The 10372-nt window shown below is 38.7% G+C and overlaps 1 long non-coding RNA gene across 3 annotated transcripts; it reads left to right on the top strand.

Annotated features, from left to right (window-relative positions):
- Positions 1-5086: 5086 nt before the first annotated feature.
- LOC141596585 (uncharacterized) lies at positions 5087-9897 on the top strand. 3 transcript variants are annotated; one of them, XR_012522516.1, is made up of 7 exons: positions 5087-5612; positions 5706-5810; positions 6477-6546; positions 7743-7914; positions 8558-8617; positions 8739-8842; positions 9640-9897. It is a non-coding gene; the product is annotated as an uncharacterized LOC141596585 (long non-coding RNA). The 3 variants fall into 3 exon arrangements; XR_012522517.1 differs by having other exon boundaries at positions 5091-5612; positions 6477-6510; XR_012522515.1 differs by lacking the exon at positions 6477-6546 and having other exon boundaries at positions 5127-5612.
- The last annotated feature ends 475 nt before the right edge of the window (positions 9898-10372 follow it).

Below are 10372 nucleotides of genomic sequence, written 5' to 3'. Positions count from 1 at the left end.
GGCTGGAGCTAACGAGATCGCCAAGTATAACGATTTCGTCATGGAAGCGGGTGCGATTAAAAACGTACTCATTTTTGCAATGGAATCCAATTTGCAGAAACGCTTCATAGCCCAAGGTGCAAACAAGATTTTCACCACGCTCACTAAGGAATTCTCGAAAGCACCGAGAATCGTGACCTATGAGCATACCACTCGCTTCTTTGATGCGAGACTCCGAAGGGCCAATCGTTAGCCCACATTCTCAAAGATGATTGAGAATGTCGTGAGATCGGAGGCGCTTGATTGTAAAATCAGCGAGAACATCGTGATTGACCGCATGCTTCATTCACTCCACGATGGTTTTGCGCTCTTTAGAGCGAATTACTATATGAATGATTTGAAGAAAAGTCCTCATGAACTACACTCCCTTCTCGTACAGACCGAGAAGGATATGAAGTTCAGTGGGAGCTTGAAACAGGATGTTCTCGTTGTGTCAAACAAGGGCAAGGGTAAGGGCAAAGCTCAGGCACACCTAGCGGTAGGTAAACCGAAGTTTAAGAAGTCGGGATCAGGTAAGAGTGGGCCTGGTGAGGCAAGCAACTCATCAGGCGCGACAAAGAGCAAGACCGAAAACATGGAATGCCATCAACGCCACAAGATCGGGCATTGGAGGCGTACATGTCCTGTTTATCATGAGGACATAAAAGCCGGTCGCGTTAAACCTGTTGGTATGTCTTCTTCCTCTTCTACTTTTATTCATATGATTGAGATTAACCACGCAAGTTACGGAACTTGGGTACTAGATACTTCGGTTGTGGTTCTCATCTCGTAATCATGTGCGGGGCTCAAACATCGAACCCCTCGTAAAGGGTGAGGTGGACCTGCGTGTCGAGAATGGAGCACGAGTGGCTGCCGTCTCGAGGGGAACATACGTGATCCAGCTTCCTAGCGGATTTGAGTTTTTTTATATAACTGCTATTATGTACCCAGTCTTTCTAAAAACATTATTTCAGTTTCTACACTTGACAAACTTGGTTTTTCATTTGTAATAGAGAATAATACTTGTATGTTCTCATTACACGATATGATTTATGGCAAGGCAGTCTCCATGAACGGAATTTATGTTTTAGATCAGACCACCGAAATATTACACGTAATGAATAAGAAGTTAAAGGTTGGTGACAAAGATCAAACGTATCTATGGCACTGCCGTATGGGACACATTAATGAGAAACGCGTAAAACAGCTCATAAAGAATGGAGCTATCTCGGCCTTTGATTTTCAATCATTTGGCACGTGTGAATCATGTCTCATTGGTAAGATGACTCGAATTTCCTTCAAAGGTGTTGGAATGCGCGCTGCTGACCTATTAGGACTCATACATACGGATGTGTGTGGACCTATGTCAATCACCGCACGAGAAGGCTATAAGTATTTCATCACTTTCACGGATGATTTAAGTAGATATGGCTATGTCTACTTAATGAAGCACAAAAGTGAATCCTTTGAGAAATTCAAGGAATACCAGAATCGGGTACAGAACCTCTTTGGGTAGAAAGATTAAAACACTGCGCTCAGACCGGGGTGGCGAGTATCTTTCTCACGAGTTTGATCAACACCTCAAAGACTGTGGGATTGCCTTACAGTTAACTCCACCTGGAACACCTCAGTTGAATGGTGTGTCCGAACGGAGAAATCGAACACTACTTGATATGGTTCGATCCATGATGAGTCACACCGTGTTGCCCGACTCATTATGGGGTTATGCTCTTCTGTCACCGCTCTAATACTTAACCAAGTCCGTCTAAAGTCATTGACAAGACTCCATATGAACTATGGAAGGGAACGGTCCCTAACTTGTCCTTTATACGGGTTTGGGGCTGCGAGGCTTATGTCAAGTGGAGACACGAGGATAAGCTCGGCCCGCAATCGGTCAAGACATACTTTATAGGTTATCCTAAAGGAACACTTGGTCATTACTTTTATTCGCCAACCGAACAACGTGTATTTGTTGCGGCTAGTGCGACATTCTTAGAGAAGGAATTTCTCGAGAATGCAAAGAGTGATAGAACCTTCGAACTGTCGGAGATTCCAGAACCAAATACCGAGCAACCATTGGAGGAACAAATTCCTTCAATCCCGGCTGCGGTTTATATTTCTGAGGAACCTAGGAGGTCGGGCAGAGTCTCTATTCCTCCGGACAGATACATTGGTATGGTCGAGGAACATGACATATATGACATTCTAGTCTTAACGAGTAGTGAACCCGCAACATATAAAGGTGCCATGACCAGTTCTGACTCAAAGCTATGGCTTGAGGCCATGCAATCCGAGATGGACTCCATGTATGAGAACAACGTATGAGATCTTGTTGACTTACCTGCTAAGGTTCGTCCCCTTCAATGCAAATGGCTTTACAAGATAAAGCATTATGTGGAAGGTCAACAAGATATCTATAAAGCACGACTAGTTGCTAAAGGTTTCACCCAAGTGCCAGGTTTGCACTACGATGAAATATTTGCACCCGTAGTCATGCTGCGTTCCATTCGGATTATCTTAGCGATTGCCGCTTTTCATGACTATGAAATTTGGCAGATGGATGTGAAAACCGCCTTCTTAAACGGTTTTTTGGAGGAAGAGTTGTACATGGTACAACCCGAAGGTTTCATCGATCCTGAACATCCTAAGAAAGTATGCAAGCTTAAGCGTTCCATTTATGGACTTAAGCAAGCTTCTAGGAGTTGGAATCATCGTTTCGACCAAGTGATAAAAGAAAATGGATTTACTCGATCGGTCGAGGAACCATGTCTATATATCAAGTCGAGTGGGAGCAAGATTGTCTTCCTAATATTGTATGTCGATGACATACTCCTGATTGGGAATGACATACCTCTCTTAACTTCGGTAAACGTATGGTTGAAGAACCATTTCCAGATGAAAGATCTGGGTGAGGCACAAAGAATTTTGGGCATCCGTATCTATCGAGATAGATCACGTCGGATGTTATCTCTCATCGAGTCTTATATAGACAAGATACTAAAGAGATTCAAATGACTAACTCCAAAAGGGGTTTCTTCCTATGGCTCCGGGGGTGCATTTGAGCAAGTCTGAGGCACCGGAGACACCGGAAGAGAAAGAGCGCATGACACGGATTCCTTATGCCTCGGCTATAGGATCAATCATGTATGCCATGATATGCACACGTCCGGACGTGGCATATGCATTGAGTATGACAAGTCGATTCCAATAGCATCCAGGTGAATCACATTGGATGGCTGTCAAGAACATTCTTAAGTACCTACGGAGGACTAAAGCTTGGGCATTGACTTATGGAGGCGAACAAAAGCTATGCGCAACCGGTTACGCAGATGCTAGCTTCCAAACGGATCGAGATGACTCAAAATCTCGGTCGGATTCGTTTTTACTCTTAATGGCGCTGATCACCGGGAAGAGTTCCAAACAAAGTGTTAGAGCGATTCTACGATCGAGTCCGAGTACTATGCCGCGTCTCGCAGGCGCAAAGGAAGCGATATGGATGCGTCAATTCTTACAAGGACTATCTGTAGTGCCTAGTTCGAATGACCCGATCACCATCTATTGCGACAATAGAGGTGCCATCTTCCAAGCTAAGGAGCCTAAGTCTAGCAACAAATCTAGACATGTACAACGAAAAGCTCATCTAATCCGAGATTACGTGGAGCAAAAGGAAGTAGTGATAGAAAAGATTGATACAGATGATAACATAGCAGATCCTCTCACTAAACCATTACGACAAGATAAGCATGAAGGGCATGTTAATTCCATGGGAATTAAACGTGTTCTGAGTTGTAGTACTCTTTTATGGATTAGATTCATTCTCTTTTGTACTCTATACGACATCATCGTTTTGATATTTATATATTCTTTTTTTCATGTGGATTTGTACGACAATTTTGAACACCACAAAGTGAACCGAACAAACATTATATTTTTGGTCCTTAATTGCCCACGTGAGCTGATAACTCTGGCAATTATTTTGTGACGTTGGTTGATGGTGGGTTCAACGAGCCATAAGTCAAAAGGTTGACTGACCAATCATAGAGGCGATTTATACGGATATCTCGTAGGACACAATTGTGACATCGACGTGGAGTCCTAAATGTTTTATAACATTCGGTGCCAGGTCGTGGATAGGACCTCCATGGTGATCCTAAGAGTCGATTCTTTTGACTATCGACCGTCTCTTGAGACTAAGGCAGATTTTGGGTGACTTTGGTTTCTTTCTCACGGTCATCCGTAACAGGGGCCAAGTAGATTTTTTCTGGTCATTTCATGTCGTGCTTAGATCGGAAGGAGTCGAGTTGAAGGAAATATTCACCTTTTTTATCGTGCACTCGATATTTCTCGGGGCCACTCGAGGAGTCAGAATCAAATGCATGGCCATGCTCGAATACGAATTCGTTTTATCAGTTAAGTTACTCTCTAGTCGGGGAAACCACTCTTGATACAGATCGATTGTAAAATACGACCTTTGCGGATCCGGATCTGCAAATTGTTTTACTTTGAGTGGGAGAAATTTTAAATGAATATGAGAATCGGTTATCGCACATACACTTGTACGGACAAGTGGGAGTTTGTTGGAGACGTGTCCTCCAGTTAGTGCGGATAACGTTATTACACATACACTTGTACGGACAAGTGGGAGCTTGTTGGGGCTGGTGTCCTCTACAGTTAGTGCAATAACATTTAAATCTCTAAAAGGATCAAAGCGTATACTTTTGTATTATTATCAGTTGGTCCACGTTTATCAATAACGGTTGGCTTGCTAGATAAGTTTGACGTTATTGTCATACTGATGGCGGTGATCAACTGGTCCCTAAAAGTCACACCTATAGGATACGTTTGAGAGATGTGACGGTATGAAAATACAGTCATGTTGATGCCTAATTTGACTAAATAGTTAGTCGGGGTTATTGACTAATAATTAGTCAAACGCGATGTTGAGATATTTTATTTAATACGGATTAAATAATAATGACTAAGGCGAATTAAACAGTTAATTCGTAAATTAAATATAAACGATTATATTTGATTACACTACTACAACTCCCTTACTTTCCCGACGCTTTATGATCGACGCTTTTATAAGTGTCGACCCATTTTTTCACTTAATATCCATTTTAGTATTATAATAATCATTTTCAATGAAAAAACCGCTACTATTCTCTAATCCCTAGTTCTAAAAATTTCATCTCGCGCTCCTCAGTCTTCCCAAAAAATCAAACCCGGCGTGTTCTCCTCCATCCTAATTCCTAATCTTAATCAAAACCTAATTCATTTACTATTCAATTGCCGTAATGATCTCTGGCAATTGTTCAACACACTGAATCGCGCATCTCTTAATCGTCACAGTGGATTGATACTTCTATTCTTCTTCGTCTTTTTTAACCCTAATTTTGTCTGCATTTTCCCTTCTTCCAGATGCATCTGCTACTCCTTATTCCACTCCGAACAACCCGTATTTTTTTACTCATTCCTTTGTTTTTTGTTGTTTAAATTGCTTTGATTATTGGTTTTATTCCTACATTTTCCCTCAAGCTCTACTGGAAACGGGAAAAGATGTCAAACGACTGCATCTGCTTCTGATGGCAAAGGTATTGCTTCATTCACTTTTATGCAATTATTGTAATTTCTCGTTTAATTATTAGCTTATGGTGAACTAATAAAAATTATGACTTGTTTCGCAGTGAAGGAACCTCATCGTTATAAGCCGGGAACTGTGGATTTGTCAAAATTCGAAAACTTCAAAAACCCGTCAAACTTGTTATCCCCTTGCGCCGTTTGTCCGAGTTGTAAGCCTCTTTTTTCTCAAGAATTCTGACAGTCAACAATAGTTGCATTCCTTGTGAAGGCTATTTTAGTGAAAGGAAACAAATGATTGGAACAAAGGGAGTAGTTTCTATTTCTTGTTCGTGTTATGCTTATGTATATTTCTGTCAATGCATATTCATCTTATAGGAAATAAAACCGTGCTTTCAGTGTTAAAGGAATATGTGTCTAGCTCTCGTTGAGACGGGTAGGGTTGATGTCGTTCCGCGTTAGTTATACTACCCGAGCTGTTCTCAAACGAGTTGTGTTAGGTTTGAATGAATGTGGAAAAATATTTTGTCTGTATTCAGGTTAGTTTCCTTGGCTTTATGAAGCTTGTTTGCCAACAATTCAAAAGTCAATTGGATTGTTTTACTTTTATCTTAACAATATTGGTCACGTTTGTACCACTTACTCTATCATATAGACTACTCATTGAAACATGACTTTCTTCTATTGCTGATATGCCTCTGATACAAGTACTACTATCGCTATCTCTGCATCTCTTGGAAACTTGGGGGGATATGTAAGAGGTTATATGCGATCAAACACAAAGATGATGTCGAACTGAAAATGGAAAGTAATTTGGTCTTGTAATATTATCTGCCTGGCTTATTTTAATTTAATTCTGTTGTTTAAAATGTTGTTAGGTGGGTCGTTTATATATCCGCCTTCTCAGCTCGGGTAACTTACAACAATTCCTAGCTCAGATTTGTCAAAGTAATTTGGTCTTGTAATATTATCTGCCTGGCTTATTTTAATTTAATTCTGTTGTTTAAAATGTTGTTAGTTTGGGTGTTCAACTACTAGAATTGGAACTAAAATGATTTGGTTGCTTTGGTTGTTATACTCTATGAAGAATGTGGAACTAAAATGATTTGATTTATTTTGTTGTTACTCTTTTTGTTGTTATGCTCACATGGGAGAGTTGATGCATTCCTTCCTATATATTTCTGAAGCTTAGTTCTGATGGCCATGTCCACTTCATCATATTCTATTACATAACTATAACCATAGGGTCAGATGTTGCTATTTTGCAAAAAATGGAGGCTGTGTGGAAGGACAAGAATCCTCTTCTAAACACAGAAGTATAGCAGATTTTATTTAGCATTACAAGAATCCCCTTCTAAACACACAAGTATAGCAGACTGGAGGCTGTCAATCTTTCTCAAAGCTCTCATTCCGTTCACACTTTTTGATATGTTTTATGACTGGATTTTATTTGTTTTATAAACAATTTTTTGCCATTTTAGTTCCCTTTACATCATATCTGGGATATGTTCACTAATTTGTAAACCAGGATCTGCTATCTGGGTAAGTTCAAATTCACACACTTATCTTGCTTAGATAGAATCCTTATTCTAATCTTGTTTGTTAATTTAATGTTGTTTTTGAAATTTTTGTGTGTTGTTCAATTTTGGTGGAATTTTTTGAAACCGGGTCTGAGTTAAGTCGCGCCTTTATTGCTTTGTTTTTGTATCTTCTAATTTTGTGATTATGATTTCATCTCTATGAATCCCAGTAAATCTAGAAGTTGTCTAGTTACAGGCCTTACAGCTTAGGTATAGGCTTGACCGTGTGAGTGTCAAAGCTTGTTATTTAATACAATTAATTTGGAAACATTCTCCTCGATTTTTAATGAAAATGCAAACTTCAATCATTATAATTTGCCAGCTCTAGTTGTGGACATAACAGTTGCCAGATGTAGTTGATTTGAATAGACCATATGGATGAGAAATGCAGATATTATGCAGATTTATGACACAAAGCAGAGCTAATTCTTTGACTAAATTGTCTAGTTGATTGGCTTGATAATGTAGAATTGTATTTTAATTTTTAAGTGGGTCGAGTAATTTGTTTTACTGGATTGTTTTTTTAGTATTCACTTAACTATGTAAACTTATGTGTCTTGGCAGATGTAGAAGGGAATATCAAAAGGCTATTGTAAGTTTGACTAAGGACAACAAAGAGCTACAAACCAAGTTGAATGAGACCAATTTCATTTTGTCTAAAATCTTGGAAGGTACGAGTTCTCGAATACCGTCGCCCGAGTTAGCTCACCTTGCAAAATTGACCTTGAATTCACAGGTATTTTTATGTACTCTTTAATTTTAATACGTGTACTAGGCATGAGATGAACTTTACCCATGTGTTTAGCATCAGTTTTCCGCTTTGGGGTAAGTTCTGGCACTAATGGGTTCCAAACTTCTGCATTTGGATATCAGAAAGCTTTTCGCTGATAAGCTATACTCCAGAGTCATTGTTCAACTTATACGACAAATCATTTTATTTGTTTTCTTTCCCATTTAATCCTTCATTGTATTGTACACTATGCATTCTTTACACCGCCATTGCTGCCTACATCTTGATGCATTTATGGGCACTCCTTTAACCTGCTTTAGCCCCAGTTTCTGAGTCTGGATAAGTCGAATTTAGGTTGGAGACGACCTGGCAGTATGGTTCCATCTAAGGCCATTGTAGAAATTAATGTGCACACGGGATTTTCTTAGTCAACCAATTTTGGTAATATTTTGGATTGTAACTTCCTTCTACCTGTCGTTTCGAGACCTTGACAGTTTGTTGCATTCAAGATATATTGTTTACTTTTTGGATTTATTGATCGTGTTTTATACTATTGTGAAATGATTATCTGTGATTTTTGGAGTATTTCTTGCTTTGGATTTATTGGACATTATTGTCATTATTATTATTTGGCTTTGAGTGGTATCAGGTCAGCATCCTCCTGTGCAGCAGCAGCAACAACTTTGAGGATTAAAATTTCTTCTCTCAGGTTGAACCAACATGCCCACCATACGCCAAATGAAAGCTAATTGAGTTATATTTCATTTCCAATTTGAATCACATTCAAAGGACTTGTGGATTTTGAAATATGATCGTTTCTTTGATGACAGGTCAAAACTGAACTACATAGCATTTCTGTGTGCAGTCTGCATGTAATGGCTATTTTCTGGAGTTATACAGAAGCTATGAGTATGATTCCAACTTCTAAATTTAGGTAACACTTTAAGCTTTCTAATGAGATAAGAATCATGTGACTTGATCAAGTATATAGGCAGATATGAAACATTGAGTACGCCCCTTATATATGCAAGTTAACTGTCAGAATGTTATTAAGCTTGCGTTTTCGCTCCTAAATGCATCCAAACGTTAAGGCTCTCCTGGACTGTCATGGGGACCATTCTTCTAGCATGATAAATGAATGGCCTTACCCTTAGCTACTGCTGCATTCTGACTGTGTTCAACTGACTTGGCAGCTTGGTGGACGGAGAATGTCATGATGCTTGTGTTGATCAGTTTTCGACTTTTTTCCCTTGTTTGTCTGTTCGTTACATTCCCCAATCCCTTAATATATAAGAGAGAGCATGATCTAGCTAAGTAAGCTAAAATAATGTAGTTCTTTCTTTTGTACTTCTAGCAAAAGAAATAAAATATTGCTACTGCCGTAATCAATTGAACATCACCGATAGCATACCTAGTTCTAGTAGTTGCGAATCATTCATTCATACATACATTTAGTACAAGTGACTATAGAGATGGTCATAGTCGCATGACTTGGCACCTAATAGAGATAGTCTCAAAGTTCTATTGTATTTCCCGAATGTAACTGATGTTTGTTGCAGGGGTCTTGTTTGGATATATTGTTGTATTGTTGTCTTCAGGGTAGGGATTATAAATCATAGCTCTACTTTTATGGTTCTTCTTAAGCAATGTCGTGATTTAATCTTTTACTTATTATTAGTAGCACAAATTTTTACTTGATTTATTGATAATATTTATTTTTCTTGCATGTAGATATCAGACTCAACAAATGGTGGCGGTGCAACTAGATGAAAGGAGCAAACCTCGAATTCACTTTTGCGAGTAGATTAGTCGCACCCTTTGGCTTGGATTTAATCTTTTGGGAACATTTTATTATTTTTGCATGAAAACATTAATAGCGATATTTTTTCTGATTTCTATCGTTCGGATGAGATAGTTACAATACTTTTGAATTTTGAAAGCATTCAATGTGATAATTCAATTTTATGATATAAAATTTTGTTTTTCGTATATTCTAGTCCAATTAATATTGTTTATACACTCTTTATGATGTCATCTAGTAATCTATATGATTTAATTCATTCGTAGTAACGAAAATAGTAGTCATAGTGAATTTGTCTAGTGACGGAAAAAAGCGTCGAGAAATTTCTAACTGTTGACGCAAATAAGTGTAGAGAAACTTTGACGCTGAAAAGCGTCATTGCTTGTGACACAAAAAAGTGTCGACAAGGTTGACGCTAAAAAGCGTAAGAAAATCCTGATGCCCCAAAAAACCACGCTTTTAAAAGCGTCGGGAAATAAAATAGCGACGCTTTTAAGCGTTGAGAATAGCCTTAAAAAGCGTCGAGAAAGCAAGGGATTTGTTGTAGTGTTAATGTATATTGAATAAATTAATTATACAATATTGTCATTATCGGACATGTATTATTATATCGACTAATTCATGTTGCTAGACGATATTTTAATAACCGATAACCGATGACGA

This window comes from Silene latifolia, chromosome 8, assembly GCF_048544455.1.
Source record: "Silene latifolia isolate original U9 population chromosome 8, ASM4854445v1, whole genome shotgun sequence".
Classification (NCBI taxonomy): domain Eukaryota; kingdom Viridiplantae; phylum Streptophyta; class Magnoliopsida; order Caryophyllales; family Caryophyllaceae; genus Silene; species Silene latifolia.
The sequence above is the reverse complement of the archived record's forward strand: the minus strand, read 5'-3'. Positions and strand labels throughout refer to the sequence as shown.